Source organism: Pan paniscus, chromosome 13, assembly GCF_029289425.2.
Source record: "Pan paniscus chromosome 13, NHGRI_mPanPan1-v2.0_pri, whole genome shotgun sequence".
Lineage (NCBI taxonomy): Eukaryota > Metazoa > Chordata > Mammalia > Primates > Hominidae > Pan > Pan paniscus.
The window spans coordinates 95,412,582-95,440,554 of record NC_073262.2 but is presented as its reverse complement, the minus strand read 5'-3'; the positions used below and the strand labels follow the sequence as shown (position 1 = coordinate 95,440,554).

Genomic DNA, 27,973 nt, shown 5'->3' with positions numbered 1-27,973 from the left:
TGGTGAAAATACAAAAAATTAGCCAGATGTGGTGGCGGGCACCTGTATTCCCGGCTACTTGGGAGGCTGAAGCAGGAGAATCACTTGAACCCAGGAAGCAGAGGTTGCAGTGAGCTGAGATCGTGCCATTGCACTCCAGCCTGGGTGACAAGAGCAAAACTCTATCTCAAAAAAAAAAAAAAAAATGAAGAGCTTAAATTATACCCTCATTTTAGAGATGAAAAAAGTATGAGGAGAATGAGATGGGTTCACTGACTTACACGTGACCACATGGCTATTAAGGGTAGATTAGGGACTAGAAGTCTTGCCCTCTACTAATCTAGTGATCTTTCAATCAAAAGCACTCTTTCACCCAGCATCTTGCTTTATGAAATGAACTTTTCATTTCTATGTATGTGAACAATTCACATATTCTATTTCAAAATCTTTAATATTTGTTATAATTGCAATAATTAGCATCATGTAAATTGAATTGAAAAACATAAATGCTTTAGATATAAAGTAGTAATTTTAAACATGGGACTAAGTACAAAAGACTTCAAGGCACCAAGCTTAAGACTCCTTATGTACATAAAAACAATCACATACAATTAATGCTGGATTGTTCCCACAATTTTTTGATCAAGTAATTATGAATTAAAACTCTCAGTTTTCTAAAAACAATCACAAAGACAGTTCTGTTAAGATGAAGACATTATAATGAAAAACAATCTATAATTGTATGTGTAGATATATTTGTTGAATTTATGACCTTCATAGTCTAAAATTTAGGAAAGTAATGTTTTTGAATTGATCAGCACAGCTAATTAACTAAATTCACATACTTAAAATTTGAAATTCTAGCAAAGATGTATATAAAAAACAATTAGACAATGTCCAGCTGAATTTTAGAATTATCCAAAGTATTGCTAAGAATTTGTAGATGGGCCCTCATTTTAAACAATACTTGGAAATATTCCATAATCATTTATGCCCAAAAGCAAGCAGGAATCCTTTAATCCAGTTACACAGAAAATATGAAATCATAGGTAGGGCTTTTGATTTTTTGCTTTTGTGGGGTTTGTTCATCTGTAAGTTAAAGGTTGTTTCCATTAAGTGTAAATTTAATCAATATAACCAATATTTGCAACAAGGGCATTTCAGAATGCAAAGAGCACCTTTCTTGATTAACTGATCTTGAAGAATGCTTTACCCTTAGTCCTCCACGTGCCTACCCTTAGGAAAGCATGCTCTCTGCAAAGGTTGTATCTTTAAATCATATTTGCACACAACGTAAATGAATGACCTGATCCCATTTATGTGAATTCCCCTCAGAAATCTCAGGGCTTGCCAAAAAGAAACATAACATTGGCAAAGGCACCTTTGTTTTCTCCAGATTTTTTTTTTTTGAGCAGATTGTTATGCTTGGCCAAAATAAAACCAAACATACGGCATTGAGAAATATATGAAAAGACAGTGCACTCTGAAATGCCTCATGATCTCTTTTCCCTCTGCTAGCCTGTTGCCACTTTTTGCTGCCCTAGGAGTAGGCCTGTGTCTTGTAAATATGAAATGCTTTTACGGAGACAGAGAATTTCATATCGAAGACTGATAGATTTCACACTTTCTAGTCCTTTTCCAAAGGGTCCGCTGTCCCTGGAGACTCCCAACCTGATGATGTCATAGTCCTCTTCCAGGAGCTGTTTTTAGTTCCACTTTGGCTGATATCATGAAGTGTCAAATGCACCAAGCCTGCTGGGGTGAGAAATATTTTAGTCTCAACAGATTTGTGCAGCATTGGCATTTCCTCCTCATTATTGTTATACCATTAGGTTTTTATTAATGAGGCCTGCAGTGGCCCCAGGCTTATTATGCAGGATTAGAAATATAAAACTTGTTTTCTGGAGATATTTGGTGTCCTAACATTCAGATTTTCCAGCCCTCAAGAATGTTATAATAAAATTACTCAAGTCCTATAAAAATGAGGCCAAATAATCACATTTATTCTGTCTTATTGTTAGCGTATTCCAACCGACATTTTTCTAACAGGTCTATTTTGGTTTGACCCAAAGCGTTGGAACCCACTGTGAAAATTGGCAGGCCATAAGAGACCAAATGTCTGTTCAGTGTTCTGGGATCGTCCAGCCTTGGCCATTGATGCTCTGGAATAAAGAGAGAAGTAAATGTTCTGCTGGGTTTTCTTACTGAGTGCCACTCAGCAAGCCCTGAACCGTCCACCCTTAAACTATTTTAACTGAACTGGCTCTGTGTTTATTACAAGAGATGTGGTGGAAAAATAGTCTCTCTGGAACAAATATTTTGTTCATGATTTATGGAATTGGTTGATAAGTCACTGTTTATGTTTAGGAGTACTTACTTCACATGCGAATCCTCAGTGAAGATCTATGAACAGTTGTTTCTACTTCGCTCTTTAGACAAAACATGTAAGGAAAACCCTCAATTTTATTTAATTCTTCAATCCAATGGTCCATTTTAAGATGGGAATTGTCTGTAGGGTATCAGTGAATTATTATCTATCAGCCACATTTCATCACATTTCAAGTGATAATATAAAGCTAAAATTTGGAACAATGGCTATAATTTTCTAGTATTTTCTTAAGGACTTTGATAAGTCAAAACAAGGAGTTCCTTCAATGCTTTAGTTTTTATCTGTAAAGACAGATCCTTAATATGCAGTATATAAAGATTCACACACACTGCATGTAGAGAGATGAATCACAGGTGTGAATATTGTTTTGACTATCTTCCCATTGGGCACTGAGACAGACAGCAAGGGGTATTAGGAGCTACTCTGTAAACCAAGAGACTTGGCTGCTTCTCCTCCATTGTGTTTTGTTGTTGTTGTTGTTCTGGGTTTACTGAAAATATTACAGCATAGCAGAAAGATTCAACCGGCTCCAACTGGTGTTTTGAAATTCATCCCAACTGTAGGCTGAGTGACCTGCAGTTTGGACAGACTCCCGAAGTCCAAAGACTTCAACATTTTTTTTTTTTTGCATGAAAATCTACTTCAATGTTCTCTCCTTCTGCACCTTGATGGAGATAGCTGTCACTAGGTCTCTCTGAACCTGCTTCATCCAATGCAAGACGTAACATGCTATCTTCTTGTGGAGCTTCCTGCTAGGATCTCCTTCCACGCTTTCTTATTCCTGTTGAAGTCATTCCCTCGGTGCTTGTACTACTTCTCAGTGATGACTTGGGCGACCTTCATGGTTTTGGTGTAAATGCAGCCCCTGTTAGTGGGTCCTAAGTAGAGAGGAGTTTATTGTAAATCTAGACTAAGTGCCAAGGCATTTAACTTCTCTGTCTTTAGTTTCCTCAGCTGTACTGTTTAAACAATACTATAAAAGAGCTTGAACTTTCCTCTGGAGGTTACAATGTTATTTGAATTTGTTTCTTTAAAAACTGGGAGGAAATGTTCAGACCCTGGTAGGAGCAGATCCTGAGAGTCTGTTGCTTGCCTAAAGCAGGCTGTAAGCTAAAAAATGTATATGTCTAAAGGATAGAAATATCATTTAATATCTCTAAATATTTTCCTTGGAATAATCAAGTCTCTGGATGTTAGTGTACTGTATAACACCATCTCAATTCATAATTACTAATTTTGAGATTCTGTAACATAATCTTTTATTATATGCTAATTAGTATACATAAATATAGAAGATAGGATCAAAGCAGTCAGTGGAGAATCTGCAATATTTATAAACCTGGTTGTCCAAGGGCAGAAATAAGATTTGAACTGCTGCAGAGGTATCCCAAAAGAAAACAAAACAATGTTGAATCCTTGAAGTTGAATGTTGATTTGTTCAACCTTATGGCAATCTAATACCTTATGAATAGTCTTCTAATCTTTAAGGCGATAAATAGCAAGCTTCATAAATTCTGCCTGGACCAAGGAGAAACAGAAACTCTAGCCACACTACAAGCATATGATTTGGGAGGGAATGAATGAGGAAGCAGGTTCTGTATTAGGTATCTATTTCACAGCAGAAACATCTGACTTTTGAGTTCAGCAACGGTCACAAGGTCCACCTCCTAGTACACAGAGAGCACTGGTGGTGATGTCAGTGGCAGTGTAAGTCAAGTTCAAGGCTCCAAACAAAAGCATCTAGTGGCGGGTGACAGCAAGCAAATTTGTGCTGTTCTCCTTGCTGCAACTTTGGCAGTGGTTTTGGACTTTGGTTTGTACTTACCCTGGTGCCCTGTTTCCTCTGTATTCTTAACTGTTATGAAAACTGTGTGATATCCTTTGAATAAATTTCTTTTCTGTTGAATCAGCCAGAATCATCTACAACCAACCTATATTTATACAACTGAGTACAGGCAATTTGATTATTTTTCCCCAACATAAGCTTCATGGAAACAAAAGCTTCTCTGGATCAGAGTGCCTCAATTCAAATCCTGGTGCTGATAATCAATAGAGGTATGATTTCGGAGTGCTTAATCTGTGCTTCAATTTTTTCATATGAAAAGTGAAATAATAAATATTAATATGATTATATCAGGTAATACTGGTACGGTGTTTAGCATAGTGCTTAGGATACACAAAGCACTCAATATTAGTTGGCTGATACAATAAAATAGTAACAATAACAATATATTATGTCAGTCACTAATGAAGATCCATATCTACATGTTTCAATATTCTGTTTTTCACAAAAGTAGCTCTTATTAAGAATATATTTAAATCAAACTGCATAGGACTATTTTGTCTTTATTTCTTCACAATTTTTAAAGTTAGTTATAAGACTCTCATTTCTTCCGACAACTCTACCACATATGAAATGTCTTTCTCTTTGGATTTATCTAATTTCTGTATTAAAATAGAACACTAAAAACTTGTGACAGGCCGGGCTTGGTGGTTCACACCTGTAATCCCAGCACTTTGGGAGGCCAAGGCGGGTGAATCATGAGGTCAAGAAATTGAGACCATCCTGGCCACCATGGTGAAACCCCGTCTCTACTAAAAATACAAAAATTAGCTGGGCATGGTGGTGCACGCCTATAGTCCCAGCTACTCGGATGGCTGAGGCAGGAGAATCGCTTGAACCCAGGAGGTGGAGGTTGCAGTGAGCCAAGATCACGCCACTGCACTTCAGTCTGGCAACAGAGCGAGACTCCGTCTCAAAAACAAAGAACAAAACAAACAAACAAAAAATTGTGACAAAGCCTGGCAATATTTGTGGCCCAGCAAGATTTTTTTTAAAATCAGAAAACCCTTGAATAAAACACACTTATAAATTTGCAGTCAAATTATTTACACATTGAAGTGAAATATCAAATGTTATCACATCAATGAATCTGAAAGCTTTGATATTTGTCTATTGATTTTGAAGAAAAACAAAAAATAAACAGCAACCAAAACACACGTGTACATTTACATGCATACACAATACTCAATTTCATTTGCCTCATTATGTAAACTTAAAAATATTTATACAGCTTTTATATTACATTTAATTTTAACTATATTAGAATTAATAATCAAATGTAAAGCATTGTTTGTTTATTGTGAAATCTAAGTATTTAGTACTCCACTTAAATATAGACTCTCAGTGGAGATATTAAGTAGACTTTTAAAATATGTGGCTTTATTCAATAATAATTTTTTATACTTGAAATCTACTTATTAAATCTGAAAAATGAAATTGGCACTTAACCTTTATTCTAAATACATTCATATAACTTGTCACCACCAAAATGTTTGATGCTTGATATAAACAGATACTGCTCTTAAAATCACCTTATTTAAAGTAACTCAGTTAAGAAATGTTAAAAAACCTCTTTTCTCTTTTTAGAATTGTGTGTGGAGCACAAGACATTTAAATATGTAAATGTCAGTGAGTGATTAATATATTCCCTAAACTATTGTAACTAGAGCATTTTATGCTATAATTAAAAGACTTGCTTAACTACTATAACTCAAGTAATGAAATTCTAAGGCAATGGGAATTATAACGTAGAAAATCAGTCTTATTTTGATAGAAAGAACAAAAAATAGAGTCTCCAGCTTATTGCTCATGGCAAAAACAAAAGAGTGTGAGCATTCAAGGGCACCTAGAAACTGACGGAATATTTCCCTTAAGTATTATTACCTTCTAGGTCACCTGCCTTTTGCTTTCTCTGCACTTTACCTTTTAGGTCATTTAGGTTTGTGATTGAATAATACTTTATAATTCTTAAGGAGTTCTCCTCATGTTAAGTTTCCTTTGTGTGAATATATTATATCCACTCTAATAAATGTGAATTATTTTGAAATTAAAGTAGGAAAATATTGATAAATGGTATAGCCTGCTCCTTTTCTAAATAGACAAATCCTTGACTTTATAGACTAATAAAATCCATTTAACTATTTAAGTTTTATATTACAGTTTCTTACTCTATTTTTTAAAATTTTCTGACTATACATTCATTCTCTATTTTGCCTTATACCTATTTATAACTGAATCAATTTCTACCATCAACTCAAACCTTGAGCCCTTCACTAGAAAAATCTCTATATATGTATCATTCTATACTTAATGCAGTTACTGCCACATGGAAGGCACAAAATAAAATTGGCAGAAGTGAATAAAGGAATGATTAGATGTTCATATACTTGTATTAAATAACCCAAAAGTTTATTTATGGGAAAAAATCTCAACATGATCTACTAAACTAGAAAATTCATATTATGTTTTGATGCTTTCATAAACATGAAATAATTCATATTCCAATTTTGTATTCTTTATATTTTATCTAGGAAATCTTTCATTTCCATTTAAAACAATATGAAAATTATGTGTTTTGATCTTTGTAATGTGAAAATGGGACCTTTTTACTATTGAAGAAAAAGTTTTAATGATATATGAGCTGGATTACATTTTAAAATTAATCCTGTGTAGCAGTATTTGCAGAAGATCCATACACTCCATCAAATTGCCATTTTATGGGTATAGTTAAGCAATCTTTTTCTGAGAAAAAATATCACTTTAATCAATATTTATAGTCCATAAAGGTCTTTCAGAATTGGAAAAATATAAATACATTAAGTAAGCCTTTTTGTACTTATATACACACAGAAGCACATATAAAATTCTTTATTAAACTGAATAAAACACTCACTTTTGTCAATATATGCATGGGCAGTGAAAGCAAACTTATAAAGAGATTAATCCATTCCTAAGCAATAAAATCAGTAGTGCCAGTTATACTTTTTCATCAAACCAGCTTGGAAAATTCCAAGACTATCATTGCTTGTTTTTTGCATGTGAAGCTGTTTTGTTTGAAGGAAGTATGGCAATTCACGATTGTTAGGTTAAAAGTAAAAGATTCTTACTGGAAAACATAAAGGCTCAGACTGATAGTAACCATCAAATATGAGGTTCTTCGTATTATCTGTAACCATCATTTTTTTTTTCTAATTTCTCCTCCTATTTCTTTTTTCATTCTATACGTCTTCTTTATGAATCATGATTGTAAGAAGAAAAGTCAACTATAGCTAGATGAGGCAGTAAAGGGTTTTTATGAGAATAATGTTAAGAATTTGAGAATTAATGACCAACTATAGGATCAGACTTTGAAAAGAGGTAAAAAATTAAAAGTAGTCAGGAAATAAGTATTTAACAGTCTGGTTAGGACTCTGCCCCTACCACGGTAGAAATCTCACACTATGGTCCTGGTGCTGCTCTCACTGAACACAACAAATTTGTTATAAATGAGCCCTAACCCTTCTTCTTTGTGCCTCTAACTCCAGATTAAAGTTTTGTGTGGGAGCAACTGATTGGCTGAGCCCAAGTCACATTCCCAAAACTTAGGTCATCAGTGGGCAGAGAACTAAAAGTTAGTCCAAGTTATACTACCATGGTGAGAAGCAGAACACTGCATCTCATATTAATACACAAAATTGGACAGTCCTCCAAAATGAGAGAAAGCTGACCCCAGAACAGCCCAAATAAGCAAAGTGAAATGTTCATGCCATTCTTTCATATTGTGTCGTCACTGCTTAAGGTTTTGTGATTTTGTGATATATTAAGAAGTATATATATTTGGTCTTTGTCTCCATTATCTGACACAAAATACCTAAAATCCTTGGACTCTCCAAAATAATAAGTGTTTTATTGTATGCTAATGAGATGACTAGTAGCTGAGGGTTCCAGGATAGCCTCAGGATGGTGACTGGTTGCCAGGAGAACCAATCTTGTGATTAAAGGGTTGGAAATTTTAGCCCCAACCCCTGACCTTCTGGGAGGGAAGAGAGACTATGGGAACCTATTCACCAAAGGTCAATGGTTTTAATCAATATTGCCTAAGAATTAAGGCTCTGTAAATACCCAAAAGCACAGGGTTCAGAGAATTTAGAGAGCTTCCGGGTTGGCAAACCTGTGGAGGTGCTGGGAGAAGGCATGGAAGCTCCACACCTCTCCTGGACACCTTGCCGTATGATTTTCTTCCATCCGACTATTCCTGAGTTGTATCCTTTTGTAATAAACTGATAAGCTAGCAAGTAAGCTTTTATCCTGATTTCTGTGAGTTGTTTTATGAAATCATTCAACCCAAGGAGGAGGTCATGGAAACGCTTGATTTAGAGATAGTTGGTCAGAAGCACAGATGACACCCTGAAATTTCAGTTGGCATCTGAATTGTGTATGGGGGGGTTGGCAGTCTTGGGGGTCTGAGCCCCTAACCTATGGGATCTGTGTTAACTCTGAGCACCCAATGTCATAATTGGTTGGTTGGAAAACCCACATATTTGGTGTCAAAATGTTGACAGTACATAGAAGAGTTTTTGTTTGTTTGCTTTTCATTTTAGATTTAACTTACCACTGAATGATTGCTCAATCTGTATCTTCATCTAAAAACCAATTCCTGGGCTTCATACACTTATATAAAAATACTGATGAATATTTAAACTTATATATTTCACACATGCCTCAAAAACTAAATACAATGCATACATATTGTTATTCACCCATTCCTCTCTGAAAAAACATCTGTCCCTCAATTCTTTTCTCAACAAAAAGTACAATCATTCTCCTAATTGCCCAAATCAGGGAGCCTTTGAAATTACTGTACCTTTTCTTATCTTCCCAGTACCTACAACAAATCATTTACCAAAATTGGTCATTTCTATGTCTCACCGCCTCTCAATCAACAGCCTACCACCTTCTTCCTTCAGGGTTCAATATTTGCCAGATTATGGCAAACATCTCTTTTCTCTGTCTATACTATTGCTCCTCTCCCATACTTTTCTTCCATGCAGTCAATGTGATTTCTCTAAAACTAAAATCAAACTATGTGAAATAACTTCTTCAAGAAAATCAAAACCTTTGTGTGATCGCCAGTATGGTTTAAAAGTTCCTTATCATGGTTACAACCTGTAATGAGTTTGACACATGTTTTGTTCTTTGGTCTCATCTCTCAACATTTTCTTAGCATCATATAAACCAAGTTTATTAAATTACATTATATTCATATTTTAATAGAAAACATAAAACATTTAGGAATAATTAATGACTATATTAAATATACTCATTAATTGTAAGAAACATGCTATTTTTCAGAAATAAAGTGTAAGAAAAGTATGTGTCTTGGGGCTGACAGCTAGAATTCCATGAATACTTATATTTCCTGTCATTTCCATGCCTTGGCAGAAGCTACTCTCTCATCCTAGAAGGTACACTTCACCTCTGCTGTACCCTTCACTAACAAACATTTAGTTATCTTTCAACACTCTACTTAAAAGCTATGTTTTGGCAAAGTTTACTGACCTACTATTCAGCACCTTCCTCAATACCTTAGGATGCTCTTAGCAGCAATATTCTGACTTCGTACCTGCCCTTGTCTCTACCCACGTAGTTAAGTAGTGTGGTAGGCTGAATAATGGCCCCCAAGGTTAATGCTCTAATCTTCAGAATCTAAAAATTTTGCCTTTCATGGTAAAGGGGACATTGCAGCTGTGCTTAAATTAAGGCTCTTGGGTTTTGGAGATCATCCTGGTTATCTAGGTAGGCCCAATGTAGTCACAAAAGTCCATATGAGCAGAAGGCAAGAGGGTCAGGGTAAGTAATAAGAGACGTGAAGTGAAAGAAAGACTGGAGGAATAAGAGGAAGAGGCTATTGACCAATGAATGCAGACAGCTACTGAATATTGGAAAAGACAAGAAAACAGATTCTCTCAAGGCCTCTAGAAAGAACCAGCCCTACAAAATTGTTAACTTTAGCCGGGTGAGAATGAATTTGGACTTCCATCCCTCCAGAATTGCAAGCAATAAATTTGTGTTGTCTTAAGCCACTATTCTTGTGGTAATTTGTTACAGCAGCCAAACAAAAACAGAAACAAAAATGGATAAAACACTGAAACTAATTCTAATACACGTGCTTTCGAAATTATGTATTATATTTATCTCTGTCATCATTAGGTGCCTTAATGACAGAGATCATGTATTTATCTCTGTATCCCTGCACTTAACAAGACAGCCAGCATACAGCTGGGAATAAAATTTGTTTGAAAGAATGAGTGAGTGAGTGAATGAATAATGCTCAGATATGTAAATGAATGCATTAATAAGCAGAAATCCATAGATATATTTTCTGGTTTCTAAGAGACTTCGGACTTTCTAAATAATTCCAACAAGGGCCAATGATTGTACATCGACTTTGCATATTTGATTTACAGTGAAAATATGCTGAACCACTTGGGTTTCCTGAAGTTGCTAATGCTTGAAATTCAAGATATGAATTAGGACTATAATCATAGACTCCAGAATGTTCCTACTTTGATATGTCACCAACTGTGCTCTCTGGAAATAGAAGCAAAGTATGGGGTACAGGATGTTTATTAGGACTCACTACATGTGAAGAGAGATGTCAGAAATCAGTATCAGGCTAAGGAAGAGTCAAACAAAAATGCAGATTTGACAAAACATCAGAAAAGCTAGCAACGAGTTATGGAGTATTGCCTGCGGAAGTGACCCTCTTAAGGTCAAAATGGCAAAGGCCTTTGTTCTCTGTCTCATTCATTCACCAGATGGAGCTGCCCTGACATGTGTGACCTCTAATAGGTTGTCTGTGGTTGAGGCAGACCCTGCAGGAGTTTCAAGCTGGTTTGTAAGTCCCTCCTTGAAGGACTGAGCAGCCCATCTTTGTATCGACAATTAAACCCATGTACTGAAAGTTTCCTTCGTCCCACGTCGTTAAGAACAGCTAGAATTCCAGATACATCATCATCTTTCTTTTTCACCATGAATAAATGCTTTGTTTAAACTGAAATATATAAATGCTTTATTTGTTTGGAAATATATTTAACTCATCATTTTATTTAAAAATAGAAAATTGGGTGAAATATCGAGAACTGGTGGATAGGTTGGTGTACTTACCAGAATTACTGGAAATTATGACATTTGACTAAGCCTGTAGAATTAAAGAAAGATCTGTCTCTGATAGAACGAAAGGAAGATATGTCTTTAGACACATGGTAATATAACATGTTATAAAGCAAGCAAAGACTTGTCATTTCCCACACTTCCTACTTCAAAAGTAAACACATGCTACAGACTTCATGTAATTTTTCATAATACAAATAAACATGGGTACATGTAATGATATAATCATCAAACTATGCTCAGTAAATAAAAGCCTAGAATTTTCAATTAATTTAGTAAGGGAAAAAAAGGAAATAAACATTATTAAGTGAAAAGGAGAATAAAATAAAGTCATTTTGATATGTGATTATGATAAAATATAAACAAATTTATATTAAGTAACTCATCATAAACAAAGGAGATGATGATTTTCCAAATAGTTGTTAAAATTTAAAAGTTTCAAATTACAAGAACATAAAGACCTGGTTGCAAGTCTACTGAGGTAATAGTTGTTTAGATTGAGGGACTGAATACAGAAGTTTTAAAAAGTCAAAATAGAAAAAAAAAAGGGGCCAAGAAAGCATAGTTTAGATAGATTTTGGAAACATATTACTGCTGTCAATTAAGCTATTACTTTAAAAGTGGCTATAATTATGTATATTTAAAGCCTGTTAATTGTCGGTATAGTATACAAGATTTAGCAATAAAATATTTTCAAAGGGGCTATGAAAAACAGGAAAGATCTCATTGTTAAGCAGCAGTCATTTTCAGCTCAGTGTTTCACATAGTTTCTGTTACCTAGTAGCCATTAGTTATTAGTTATTTGGTGAGTTTATTCTACCACCATCCCCAACACACTCTTCAGCTTAAATTATAATAATTTGGACACTGAAGAATCTTTGTAGTAGTGTCTATGTATAACAGATTGATTTTTTGGCTCCAAATGTTCACTCATACCCCTATGTAGTTTATTTGAAACGCTATCTTGACCCAGTTTTGTGGTTTTGACTAGAGGCTGGTCAGTTCCCCCTTTCGAACAGCTAAGTATTTGCCTTACTGTATTTTCACACTTGAGACCAGTAAGCACCTGCCTAAATCACTCTAGGGCCAGCTACCAGACAATTAGTGACAGCCTTTATGTCCCTGAGCCAATGAAATTATGCAAATTGGCCAATCCTACTCATTCTTGTGCTAGTCTCCATTAGAGAGGAACATGCTGGCCACATACTGGTATCTCCTGGAAATAGAGGCTTTTACAGACCTTAAGTCTGTGACTCTTCATATCAAGCTGCCAATTATGTTTTGAGTCACAGAAGCAGAACCAGACAAGCTGGGCACAGCTACAAAGGACTTCTCGATGTAGAATGGAGTAAATCTCAGCCCTCTGGCATATTCCACTTGCAAGAGAGGATGGCCTCCAATGTCCTCAGTCGCTTGCCAGATGCCATGGTGTTGGAGAAGTTTACCCCTCTTCCAAGCCCTTTAGATATCTGAGAGCCGCTTATGATTAACTGAGTGAACAGCAGTGGGAGTTTGTAGAGTGTACAATAGCATTGTCACTGTCATACATGATGGAGCACAGGGAAATATTGCTGCTTTCCATTTTTTACCCAGAATGTTCCAGATAAAGAATGAAACCCAAGGGTCAGGTCGCTTGCCCAAACTAGGTAGTCATCTTAACACTAGATATCATGGTCAGCAAATGGCTCCATCTCCACATTTTTGCAAACTTTTGAACCATTGCCTGAGAGTTGTCCCCTTCAGAGTAAAGAACTTTGAGAATCTCTTGCTTCACAAGTATCCAAAATGTATATCAAGGTTACACATGTTGCTATTTATACTAAGGCCACAATACAGAGCCTTCCTGGGATACTTCTTATTCCCTTTGACGTGTCAGACATTACTGACAGTGATTAAGCCACACATTTCACATTTCAGAATACACAATAGTGGGCTCTTACAAAAGGCATTCAATGGAACTTTTCTCTCTGGGGTAGGTCCCAGACAGCTAATTTAATTGGGAGACCTAAATGGGCCTATCAAAGCACTCCTATATAAGTTACAAAATGACAAATGAATTCCTAAATGCATCTGTATCTTGCCCCATAATTTAATTTTTTAATTCAAGGCCCAACATATGTAACACTAATTTTAAATATTGTTCCCAATTCCCTTGGCTATTTTGAAAGTTAGATATATCTGACCTCTGTGTGTACTCATGGCTCTCTGTAAAAACATACACTCCTAAACTCCTATGCCTTAAGGAAGAACTTGTAGCAGTTACTAGCATCTGTGCCTTTCTAAACATTAAAGAAGATTACTACTTTCCCCAGAAAGGAAACTACCTCATATCAGTCCACCCATTGACTCCCTTGGGGAGTGAACTTCCCATTTCCCAGTGCCTTCTCCCTACTCTTCCCACTTCAACTCACCACCACGACCTCCCACTCTGCGTTTCTGAACATGACCACAACCACCTCTTCACTTGGTTTCAAACAAATATCACTAACCTTTACATATGCTTTACTAACTGTATACCCTCTACAAGGTAACTACTGGAACTACCACCTTGACCCAAGGATACATCAAGATATTATTATCATAAAACCACATAATTGGTACTTTTAAAACATTTTACAACTCCACCAAGATATTGTTAGGGACCCCAGAAATTCCAGCTCTGTTTTCTTAGTAATGCCATAAAATGGAGATCTTGGTGATGGACTGGCCTACAAGGACTCTTTATTCTTCTACATGTTTTTCTCCTATTTACTCCCATAATAAAATGTCTTCTATGCTCTTTGGACAATTTATACTCTACTCTGTGAAAGTCTTTGCTACTATTTGGCCATTGAAATATGCCAAATAAGCTCAAAACTGATGTCAAGACTTTAAGCGGTAGATTGTAACAGTTTTTGCTGCTGTTTAATCACTGTCTGGACGCAGTTTTGAGGCCCAGGCTAGAGGGTAGTCAGTTTCCCTTCTTGGCAGCTGATTAAGTCCACTCCCCAAGCCAATCACTCCCCTTATTGAGCTTTCAAACTCTTGGGCACTATGTAGGCTCCTCAATTGCCCCAGGGCCAGGTATCAGGCAACTAGACACACTCCCTAAGCCCTGGAGCCTGAGAAATTGTTCAAGTTAGCCAATGCACAAGGATCCTGGAAAGCTAGTTGAATCCACTATACTTGTTATATAAATTGCCCCACCATAGCTTCAGCTTGCTGTTACCCTTTCTCTGGATGCAACTCCCTAGGTGGCCCTGCCTGGAAAATTTGGAGTTGTAAGTAAAAGAATTCTGTCTTTCATCTACTAGAGTGTTTTTATGATTTGTTGTTTTTATCAAAAGGATCTTTAAACTTTAAGAAACACCATATACACACACTTTAACTTCCTCCCACTAAAGTTGGAGTACATGTTCCTGTCCCTTTACTTCACTGCTGTTTGATTTGATTTCTTTTTAAACAAAAAATATTGCTGGAAGTGAAAGTGCATCAGTTTTTAGTCTAAGCCTTCAAAGACATCTCATTCTTCCCTCTTGCTCTGTTATCGTTGTGAGAAAAGATACCCTGGGGTAGCTGCTATCCCTTCAGGAATAATGAACTTACGTGAAGCCAAGCCTCCCTAACCAAGCTCAGGTGGACTCAGTCCTGAAAGTAGAACCATCCAGTGGAATTGTGGAACCATTCCAAGAGTGGGATTTGAATGAGCTGTCCCAGTTGACCATGGATGGATAAAAAGCAAATGTTTATTTTGTATGCCAATGAAATTTTGTGCCTCTGAAATTTTGTGTTTTTGGCAATAGTCGACAGCTACAATATGCATACATGTTTGGCTAAGTGCTCTAATTATGTTTGGAAAAAAAAAAGGATAGCCTGCAACTTTTGAAATCTGCTTTAGCATTGGGCAGCTGTAAAAGAACAACACACTAAAGAGATCTATCTTCTCTTTATTCTTTTCTGTAGTCTGAAAATATTATGCAGAAGCAAGATGGGATGTCTGGAATGACAATAGATCATTTTCTTTCAACAGTGAATCTACATGCACAAATCCCTGAAATAGTGCTTCTAATTTGACAAAGACTCCTCCTTAGTAGTGGTGACTGGTAGCCATGCCTGTTAGTTTATTGAACATAAGCATGCAAGCTCTCCGTTTCATGTGAGTGAGGACACCACTTCTCAAACTAATTAGTGAAAAGTAATTGGTCATTATCCATTAGAATTCAATTATTCTAAGGTGGAACATCAGAAGCAACTAGAATGGACAGGGTTAGATCCTGGATATCACATAGGGATAATGACATATCTGTTATCATTGACTTCCAGTTGAAGCCATGCCATTGACAGGCAGAGCCCCTCAGCAGGTGCCAGGGTATGATCATTTCCAGGTTTTGTTAGGAACACCTTTTCAGAAGAAATCTGTTACTAGAGGTTGATATATTATCTTGTTTCAAAGTGGTATATTTAATTTCTGAATTAAAAAGTAAGGCCAGGCTGGGTGCAGTGGCTCATGCCTGTAATCCCAGCACCTGGAGGCTGAGGCAGGAGGATTGCTTCAGCTAATGGGTTTGAGATCAGCCTGATCAACATAGTGAGAACTTGTCTCTTACTAAAAATCAAACAAATAAAAAAAAAAATCAGCAGGGAGTGGTGGTGTGTGTCTGTGGTCCCATGTGCCAGCTACTCTGAGGCCAAGGCAGAAGGATCACTTGAACCCAGGAATTTGAGGCTGCAGTGAGCTATGATCGTGCCACTGCACTCCATCCTGGGTGACAGCAAGACCCACAGACCCTGTCTCAAAAGTAAATAAGTAAAAATTAAAAATAAACGAGGACAGAGATTCAAAGCTGGAGAGAATTCATGTGATCAATGAGCAAAATAGTGCATTGCATTTCTCTTATTTGCTCAGTTTGGTCATAAGTTTAGGGAAATAAACCTTTGTTTATACTGTAAGGATAATTTTAAGATGCATAAAATATATTCTTTACACAGCATTTATAAGGAAAACAATATTTAAGATTGAGACATCTCATTAATATCCTGAAAAAATATTTAAAAGCCAAGATACTGAAATTATTTTGAGGAATGAAAATATATCAAAGTGTCAGCAAATAAAAAGAGTGAATGAAACTATAAAATACTTGTTAGTTTTAAATTTATTTGACCTTGTGCTTATTGAAAGTATGCAAGTAGACATTTTGTGAATAGTTAAATGATAAGTATTATGGGGAAACAAGGCAATGGAAGACCACTCTTCTCATGATGAATTTATATTATAATAATTAAACAAGTCAACAATATAAGAATAATCCTGAGGCAAAAAGATTCATTCAATATTTATTATAATTGAAATATATCTGCATTGTATGGATAAAGTTCCTGTCATACAGAAAGTTTCAATGCTTTATTGAGGCTACACAGCTAAATGGAAGTAGAGTCATAAGTAGAACCCAGGTCTCTGGACATGAAGTTCAGGGATAATTTTTTACTCAAGGATCTGCATATGAAAGTAAATAGGGTGGTAATAATGTTTTATTAAGCATGGTAGAGATTCAAAAATGAGAAAAAAATTTAGTGTCAGTATCCCCAAAGTCTTTCTGGAAATTATACAATTGAAGATAGGTCTTGAAGGGTGGTTGAATATAGAGACAGAGGACTTGGGGAGGTGAAATAGGCTAAGAAAAGCAACAATTTAAATTTTGGGTTTGAATACTAGTGATTAGAGAGTTAGCATGACTCAAGTGTTAATATAAATAAATAAGTGTGGAAACTAAGTTTCAAAGACTGTGTATTATAAAGAAAACAAACTTCACATAATAAATTACAAAGGGGGTTTTGGAAGAGAGAAGTGTATTAGTGTTCTACCCTGTAACTATAGTTTTGAAAAACACAGTTTAAAAATGTTATGCAAAAATAATAAAAAGCAAATAGATGAAGAAGTGATTGCAGTTTTGATATGAGAACTGACATATTGTTGGTTGGGGTCAATTAAAAGATATGTATGTATATGTATAAAAGATATGATAGACTCACTGAATTTCATACTTAAGGACATTTATTTCAACTAACTAAACATTGCCCAAGTCTCTTCTACAATACAGATCTAGTATTTGGTTTTCCGGTCCATGTTTGAAAACCCCAAGACCACTACATTAGTATTTTCTTCCAGTAGTCAACTCAGTTTTTGAGTATTTCTGGCTCTTGAAAAAAGTTTTCCTTATTCAGGTCTAAAATTGAAGTTCAGTGCTTAGAGTGTTTTCTAATTTTCTTTTTCAACCTGTATACTTATATTTTCTTCAACCATGCATTTTATAATAATAATATCAAGCCTCTAAATGAATAATACTATATTCCTGTGTTTTGAAAGTAGGGAGTCCGTATCCAAACATAAGACTTCAGGTATAACGTATGCAGTCTATAGTAGAACAGAATTATCTTCCTCGGTATTCTAAACACTCAGTTTCCATTTGCATAACATATATATTTTTTTCTTGGACAAAATATCACATAGTCTTAAACTGAATATGAGGTCTCAGGTTCAATTCTTTTTCACAATGCTATTGTTAAAAAATCCTTTATTTACATGTGAAATTGGTATTTTGTAACCAAGTACCAAACTTACTCTTATACTTGTTAAATGTGCATTTGCTATTTAAATCTCTGCAAACTGCTTGTTCATTTTTAAATTTGAATTTTGTTATAAAATGTAAAAATTACTGTGTTTTGTAGCATCTACAAAGTTAATAGGCATATTGTCTAAATTTTTGTCAAAATATTGAAAAATATTGAGTAGGAGAAGAGTAAAAGAATCACATTGAATCGAAAGTAGTAAATGACCAATTGGATTAAAGTCTGGCTATTTGCTAAGAAACAAGGAAATAATGAGCATGTAGCTTAATAAATGGAAGGGAAGAATACCAAAAGTTCCTAGACAATAAGGAGAAAAAAAAGCAAAATAATCACTTTTATTTAATTATTGTACTTAAAATCAGTGCTACCGTTCCTAGTCTTTGCCATATACATTCACAAGTAAGTATGTTCCATACATTACACTGTAGGGTTACATAGTTTTTCTCTTTCCACTTAGGAATTCCTCAGGAGTAGAGGACATGAACCATATATTGTTGATAACTCTATAGTTCCCAGCAAAAGACTGAGTATATAACATTATCATAGTGATCACATATTGATTAACTTAACAAACCATCTCTTTAAGCTTCATGATAAAAATGATGTTCATGTCAATTAATGCCTTTTTAAATTTTGGAAAAATATTTCTGCATTCATTTTAAAAAGTAGATGTATAAAGAATATAATGACATTAAACATTAAAACATATTTAGGCTGGTTTCAAACAGAATTTCATATAGAACATGAAGCACAATGAATCTATTAAATGAGCCAGAATATCAAGTCACAGCTTCCTAAGCTATTAGAGGCTGTGTGGATCCTCTCTCAGCTGGAAGTAACTAACTCTAGGTGTCATAGCATCCTGCTGACAGCTTAGCTCTTATATGACAGTCGTGATTAAACATTATCCATAAATTTTTTTCATTTCATCAAATTGAATCATAGTTTTCAAGGCAAATAAAATATTCATTTTTCACAAATATTCATAGAGCTGTCCTCAAATGAAACTGTGAGATTAAACTTCTTCCAAACCCAACTTAGACAGAATGAATTTTAAAATCTCAATATAATGTGTCAAAAGTGAAAATTAACTCCATATTCATCTTCTACGTAATGATAGGGAAAATTGTCCAGGGCTGCCCTCTTGTCAGATTTTCTATTCCAGATATGCATATAATAAAATACAACAGTGTTTTTAAAAATGTGATGTCCTTTAAGAATGGAATTCTTTATACATGTGAGGTGAAGTAAAGGTAACAAAGGAGCCTCCTAGCTTCCCACGTCACTTCAGAAGATATTGGCTTCCGGTTTTTTCTTTGTTTTTTTTTTTGTTTTGTTTTTTCCCAATGAAATAAGGTAATAGGAATCACGGAAGCCTTACAATATAAATCGACAGGATTCAAAATAAAAGCTATGTGTGTAAAAAAAATGAGAATTTCTAGTCTTTTTTGGTTGATAAATTATTTGAATTTTCCTTTGAAACTTCCTGAGGAACAAGTTTATGGAGGCAAAGTTATCTTGTTAGTTCTTGTCAATTCTACTTCTGAGAGATCAGAGTAGTATTGAGAGAGGCCACCTCTGGGCCAGAGGCAAAATTTTGGTGCATTTATTTTGTATCACAACTTTTTCACTGAGCGCCTGTTATATAACCTACAGGGCATTAGGTGTTACCTGGTGACAGGGAATGAGAAAAACATTGTCTATTTGCTAATTATTGCAAAAAATATTTGTCAAAGCAGGCTCTTCTATAGGTGTTGGGGATAATGCTTTAAACAAAGCAGACAACCTCTTGTGTGTTTTATATTTTAGTGGAGGAGGGAAAGACTGAAAAAAAACATATTATAATGCATAATGTTGCATAGTGAATCATACTATGAACAAAATTGAAGCAGGAAAAGGAGACAGAGAGAGTTCATTTATTCTTTCTTTTACCAAACATTTATTGAATGTATGCAGCACTATATGCCAGGTCCTTTTAGGCAAGCAAGACCTATCAGTTAATAAAAAATTGAAAAAGTAACCCTCATAGAGCTTACATTATATTTTAAAGGGAAAAGCAATAAATATTATAAATAAGCAAATGACATACAATCATAGAAGGGAAAAGCAATAAATATTATAAATAAGTAAATGACATTCAATCATAGAAAGCAAAATGTGCAACAGGAAGTTGCTCGTGTGCAACATCAAAGAAGGGAAGAAACTGATCTGATTAACAGAAGAGACAGCCCAAAATGTTGGTGCAAACTTGAAGTAGACCACTACCACATTTCAGCCCCACTCAGGGTTGGCCTTAGAGACAGCAACAAAGGGAACTTCTCCTGGTGAGCAGAGTTTTAAGCAGTCAACTCAGTCATTCATTTTGCATGAAATGGGAAATGACAAAAGGTACAGATAATATGTTGATTCCTGGGTTGTGGCAGTGGCCAGACTCAATGGTCAGAGTTCTCAAATGAAAAAGACTAATAAGTCGGGGCTAAAGAACTCTGGGAAGGAAGTATATGGAAGATCCTATAGGAGTGGGCACAACACATGCAGATATGTGTAACTAGTATTAATTTGTACCAGAGAGAACCCATCTCCAGGGAGCATCTCTTCAACAAGGTAGACAGGATGACTATTGCAATGCTTGCACAATGAGCACATGACCAGGGTGGTCATAGCAGAAGGATTAAGGCTATGCATGAGGCTAATGACATGTATTCATGTATTCATCTTCACCAAGTCTGATCTATTGCTACCATTGCCGAATGTCCAGTCTGAGAGCAGTGCATCTCCATTGCAGAGTCTTCCATGTGACACCACTTTTCGGGAGTTTAAGCAGCCACTTGGTGACAGAGCTATGAAATAAGACCCCTTCCACCAGAAAGGGAATAAGGATTGTCCTTATCAGAACAAATGCACATTCTGGACATGAGTTTGCCTTTTTTTGCACAGTTTTTCAATCAACACCATCATTTAAGGGCTTAAAAAATGCCTGACATCTCAACAGAGCATTTCATATGGGATTGCTTTAGAAAAAGGAGCCTGCTTTATCACAAAGGAGGTATGTTGATGCATAGATAATCACAAGATTCGTAGGGCTTACTACTTGTATTCTACTACACTGATAGAATGAAGACTCAGTTAAGGAGCCAGCTCAGAGAAAAAAATCCCAGGGTGTTGTCTTCTAGTGTACACTATATGCACTGAAGCATAGGTCTGGGAGGTAAGGAGTAGAAGTGGGATTCCCTGCTTGCCATTATTCCCAGTTATTTTTAACATATTCCCATGCTCAAAATATAGTGCTTTCCACCCCGCCTTAGACTTTGCTAGTTTAGAGATGTTATTTTCCAAGTGGAGAAGAAATGTATGAACTACCTTGAGCTCCTAATCCTGGTGCAGATGGAATGTACTAGTGGGAGTCATCGATCTTGATAATCATGAGAAGCTATAGTTGCTACTACATAGTGAGGGCAAAAAGAAATATGTCTGGAACCCAGTAGATTCACTGGGATATGTCTTGGTGCTTTTGTATTCAGTGATAATAAAAAAATGTTAACTGCATAGAACACATGTCCAGAAGCTCAAAGTAACTTAGGAATAATAACCCCTAAATCCAAGGTCTGGATCACTCCATTCAGCAAGACCCAAAATTATAGCTGAAGGTGGCCAGCTGTAATTTCATTGGATAACATGATATAAAGTTGTCTGTGTGCTGTTTGTTTAAGGATGCAGCAGTTAACAATAATACTTAAAGATTAAATTTTTATGCTTCTTCTCAGGGAAGAATCGAAGGTGAGGATTGAATATCGTAGTACAGTGTGAGCAGATCTGACCTGCACTATGAATGGATTGTACCAAATTCAGATTATGCATTACCCATCTCTGCACACTTGCTTTGCTTTCTAAATTGGGTGGCACTCAGTGGCTGGTAATATTCCCATTCTGTGCCCACTCTCATTTCAACAGACTAAAAACCTTGCTGGATATGCCCTATGGGTGCCTCACTTTCAACCTACATTGGAAGTCCTTCCTTTTCTTTCCCTTGGTTCCTGATTACTGCTGAAGTATAAGATGCTGCAGTAATTAATGCTCTCTGGGGTGAACACTGAAGGCATGAGATAAACTATTTAGATATTATTTTTCTCCCTGCTTCTCCCAAGGTAAACAGTCAGAGAAGCAACCCCTTTGAAGATGGCTCACTAGACAGAGCTATTGTCTCAAAGTTCTGACCTGTCTAACAATGCCACTCCTTATATTTGTTTTCCCTCCTTCCCCTACTAACTTCTCATCCTCTTCCCAACCTCAAGAATTTCTTGGGTTGCACAATCAATAAAATAGTTACTGTAAAAATTTTGCCTAGGGTTTGTGTTTTAGGGCAACAGTCCCCAACATTTTTGGCAGAAGGAACTGGTTTTGTGGAAAACGATTTTTCCACGGACAGGGCAGGCGGATGGTTTCAGGATGAAACTGTTCCACCTCAGATCATCAGGCATTAGATTCTCATAAGGAACGTGTAACTTAGATCTCTCACATGCACAGTTCACAGTAGGATTCACACTCATGAAAATCTAATGTCACCACTGATCTGACAGGAGGTGGAGCTCAGGTGGTAATTCTTGCTCAGCTGCGGTTCACCTCCTGCTGTGTGGCCTCGCTCCTAACAGGCCACGGAGCAGAACCACTAGGTGGCCTGGGATTTGGTGACCCCTGTTTTAGGGAATGCTAAGACAACAGGTAAAAAAAAAAAAAAACAGTTGCCCATATTCAGCATCACCTATGGGGACCCTGCGATATTACTATGAGAAAATTAGAAGACACAAATGCACTGAAAAAAAATAGTATCTCTTTCCAAAGTTTTAAGCAGACTGTGCCTGAAAGCCCTGATTTAACACATATATCTTCAGAAAATTCATTTATATATCATTCTGTGCAATGTGACTTTTCAAATAAAAATCATTGTTCTAAATTAAATATATTCATTTTTGCTTCTAAGTTTTCTTGTTCATGTATGAAAATTGAAGATACTGCTGTTAATGTGTTGGTTCTCCTAGCAAAAAAAAAAAAAAATTCTCAACCAGTTAAGTAATTTCAGTTTGTTACTTACATGCTTTATTAATTGTGTGTATCAATAAATGTTAACAAATAAAGCTCATGGAAGTTTATTCTGTAAAAGGTGAAACATTTAATATGATTGTGAATGCTATTGAAAATTCAGTTTAAAAGTTTAACACAAAATTATTTCTTTTTATGTTAATAATTCAAATGAAATTTTTGGTGTAGCATTCACTGTGGTAATAAAACTATAAAAACTAAATTACTAGGTTAAGAAATGTTGGCCGGGCACAGTGGCTCACACCCGTAATTTCAGCACTTTGGGAGGCCAAGGCAGGCAGACATGAGGCCAGGAGTTCGAGACTAAGCCTGGCCACCATGGTGAAACCCCATCTCTACTAAAAATACAAAAAATTAGCTGGGCGTGGTGGTGGGTACCTGTAATCCCAGTTACTTGGGAGGCTGAGGCAGGAGAAACATTTCAACCTGGGAGGTGGAGGTTGTAGTGAGCCGAGATCGCGCCATTGGGCTCCAGCCTGGGAGACAGGGCAAGACTCCATCTCAAAAAAAAAAAAAAAAAAGAGAAAGAAAGAAATCTTAATTGATTGTGCTATACATGCTACACATGTAACTCAAAATTGCAACCCAAATGTCCAACAACAATGATAGACTGGATTAAGAAAATGTGGCACATATACACCATGGAATACTATGCAGCCATAAAAAATGATGAGTTCATGTCCTTTGTAGGGACATGGATGAAGCTGGAAACCATCATTCTCAGCAAACTATTGCAAGGACAAAAACCAAACACTGCGTGTTCTCACTCATAGGTGGGAATTGAACAATGAGAACACATGGACACAGGAAGGGGAACATCACACACCGGGGCCTGTTGTGGGGTGGGGAGAGAGGGGAGGGATAGCATTAGGAGATATACCTAACGTAAATGACGAGTTAATGGGTGCAGCACACCAACATGGCACATGTATACATATGTAACAAACCTGCACATGGTGCACATGTACCCTAGAACTTAAAGTATAATAATAAAAATATATATATATATAATTGCATCCTAAATAAGAAGTTGTGAAGATGTACATATATTTTATTTTGTATATTATGCTGTATATTTTGCTCACAGTCAAAATGATAAAATCAAATAATTTTTATGACAAGGCTGATGTGACGTCTCTCAAAACAAAACAAAATGGCCAACTAGAATATGGTAACACAGTCTTTCTGTCTTTGTTCTCCATCATTAGCTAAAATTTTAAAGTATGTGGTACTTAGAAGAACTAACTTTAAGCAGCCTAAATGTAGTCTACTGATACTACATTTTTAGCAGCCTAAGTGTAGTGCACTTACTGCATTTTTAATAGTCTTATAATTTTTATTGCAGTTCTCAAAATTAATTGTATGTCTTTATTCAAAATATATAATGAATGTAGCCTCATAAAACTTACCTTTAAAAATTATAAATTAGTAAATTAAAATCAAAACTTGAAAACAGAAAAAATATTAAAATTTTCTACAAACACAAAGAAAAATTGAACAAATAAAATGAGGGTACAAAGAAGTATAATATTTAATTCTGAAATTTTGCAAAGTTGGCTTTGGAATATCTCAGTCAGTGGGAGGAATCTTTTGAAGTGACTCCAGTTTTACTTGGATAAACTTATATTCTGCACCACAATGAAATCAAACTGAAATTGCCTATGATTTGATAGTATAAAGGTTTACAAAAGTAGTCTATATAATTTTAAATAACAAAATAGAAGACAAGTTTTGACTTCCAAAATATTTGTCAGAAATTATAATTGGAAGCAAAAGCATAGCACCTGCAAAAATATATGAGCTGAAATATTTATATATTTCATATTGAAGAAAATAGAGTTGATAACATCATTTATTTAGCAGAAATTTCTCCAAGCTTACAAGCTACTTCATTCTCTAGAGAAAAATTATTTTCTCAACTAAAAACTTTAGGATCCACAGAGACTGAGATGAGGGTTTCAGTATTTTCAAATTTATTAACCAAAAATTTTCATTTAAGATAATTTTTAGGCAAATTAAAAATAAATAGACAACATTAAAATATTTTGAACAAATACTACTGGCATTATATTAGAGTTGGATACTATAAAATTAATTAAATAATCAAAAATATATTAAATAAGTTACTACTTATACTATTTTAAATCTTCCAATGATAAATATAAGGAAGTTTTTTGGTGTTTCATGTACATATGCTGCTTTTAGTTTTAGAAAATTGTATTTCAAAGAATTACTTTTGAATAGTACTGTTTCATAGATCTAACACTATCATAACATCAATTGCTTTTTGTCAGTAGTGCCTATGTCAAAATTATATACTTTAATTATTTCAGCTTTACCTGTCATTCTCAAAAGTATTTTTTGGGGGGCATCAAATAGTATTGTCATCATAATGCTAGTACAGAAAACAAACAAACACATAAATTACACAAATAAATGTTTGATATAAATATCAAGTGGTGAGGAAAAGGAAAAGAAACTTTTGATCGAGACTATTCTAGATCAGGTGGTCACTGAAGCTATTTTGGACAAGGAAACCTTTTAGAGCGTATATAGAAATGATGATGGAATTGTGAATATCTATTGGAAGAGCAATCTAGGCAAAGGCAAAATATGAAAAAAAGAAATACCTCAGCCAAAACCCAGTCTAACTTGTAGTAGTGAAAAGGCTAAAGAGATTGAAGGAGAGCCAGAAAGGCCTAGTGGCTGGAAATTACATGAAATTTTAGGGAGAGCCTGGACCAGATCATAGCAAGTCTTTGTAGGTTTTCAATATTTTTTTTCTTTCTTTCTATGTGTGACAGAGAATAGTGGAAGTTTTGTGGGGTGGAGTGACATCATCTGGTTTATGTTTAAAAACATTCTTCTAGTTGCTATGTTAAGAATAGATTGTAAGGATTGGAGCTAAAGAGGAAGGAATAATTATACAAAGAGCAGTAGGAAAAATACTAATAATTAAGAGAGAAAAGGAACTTAGCCAATTTGAACGTCCTCTACATATGAAGAACTGTGCTGGACATTTACAAAAATTATCTACTATTGCTAATGGATATGTGTATATATTAGTTGATTTGCTTCAATAGTATACTGTAATTGAAAGTTTCAATTGCTTATAAGTTATTCAAGCATATATGAAGATAACATACAAATATATAGTTAAAAATAGTGCAATCTGAAACTTTCACAATTACTCTTAGGAGGATTAGTGTTCAGTACTGAAATTAATGAAATGATATTATCTCAATATGCATATGCAAATATGAATAAGTAGTTAAGCTCAACAATAGCATAAGCAAAAGATTATGATAATAAGTTCCATTATCTGAATTAATGAATGGCTCACCTCACTTGATAAGGTCACATTGAGTCCCAGTGCATCTCGTAGTACAATTTTATCATTCAGCTCTATGAATCTGCTTAACTATTTCTGTATATTTTAACAAGAAATAAAAATCACAAAGAGATAAAGGTAAGTTGCCTGTGGGAGCCTGAAAAAAAAAAATCAACCAGAATAGCAAATTCTTCTTGGTTTAGAATATTCCCAAATTGTATGCTTTTTATTTTTTTTCAATGATTCACCATGCAGGTATTTAAATAGTAAAGGAGGCATTTAAATGTTTCTTTGGTATAAATCCCTATTTTAATCTCTAGTTAAGGTTCCTCAAATTTCTTGTCTCATACATCTAGTGATTAACAAAATTATATACATGGTGACATACACATAAGATCTATGAGGACCTCACTTACTGAATATTCAAATGTGATTATTGTATTACTCTCTACCTCTGTGAGTTCCCTAAAAGGGAAATTGTGTGCCCTGAAAATAAATTTATGTGTGATTTTGTCAAATTATCCTTGGAGATAGAACCTGGAAGCAAAACATATTACAATGCCAAATGTGTTTCTCAAAAGGCCAAATAAATTAAATCTTCTTCAGGGAAAACATATAAAGGCTGGATTACAACATCCATGCTCTACATTCAGACTTAAAGCACCAAAGTTATACAAAACTGAGTAGCCCTATCAAATCATTTCATTATTCCCTGCTAATTACACTAAAACCTCTATACTTTTCAAAGCATTTTTATTTTGTCTTCTAAATGCTAGTAGTTTAAAAATAACCATGATTTAAGCCATTATTACTATATTCTTAGCTATTATATACATAACAAAATCTCTTACTCACCCCAGTTAGAGGAAGTTGCAGACACAGGTTATGGCATAGGGCAAAAAGGTTTCTGCCTAATTGAAAAAAGATGCTGTCCAGGGACCTATAAATAGCTCTTTAAAAACCTCCACCTTTGCTATCATTTTCATTCAATTTATGACTTTTAAAACTGCAGTTCCAAAACTGGGTGCCAGAGTGCCTTGGGGCACTACCGTGAATTAACAGGAGCACTGAGGGATATTTTAAAGTTTCTAGGAAAACAGAGTGACATCTATTGGGCACCAGGCAAGTTACAACTGTTAACATGGGAGCTTACTACTTAATACATGAAGCTGATAGCTCTGTGCTTTGTTTTTATTTAACTTAGGTGCTTTGTGAGAAAAAACAAGAACAAAAGCAAAAAAACCTGAGACACTAAAGGTGTCATGAACTCAGAGATTTTGAGAACCACTGTTTTACACATAATTTCAGTACAACGTGCATTGAAGCCTCAAGCTTCATAGTGAAGCATGCTAAGATCAATTTTTAAAGAAAGCATATATAATTTTAAAAATTGTTTCATAAATAACTGCAATTTATTACTAAAAAATGATAAAATGACTTAATGTACGTATGCCAAAAAAAATAAGAAATTATAGAGATGTATCTTTATGACATCTATGTAAAGGAAAATTTTATAAAGAGATTATTAAAGATGCTGATTATAAAATTTAAAAATGTTAACTTCAACACAATACAA

The 27,973-nt window shown here is 35.1% G+C and overlaps 1 long non-coding RNA gene across 1 annotated transcript; it reads right to left on the bottom strand.

The window, feature by feature from the left end:
* Window positions 1–411: 411 nt before the first annotated feature.
* On the bottom strand, window positions 412–27,436 carry LOC130541311 (uncharacterized). Its single transcript, XR_008955352.1, has 4 exons — window positions 27,253–27,436; window positions 26,410–26,493; window positions 23,445–23,566; window positions 412–1,734 (listed from the first exon to the last, which is right to left on the bottom strand). It is a non-coding gene; the product is annotated as an uncharacterized LOC130541311 (long non-coding RNA).
* Between the last annotated feature and the right edge of the window lie 537 nt (window positions 27,437–27,973).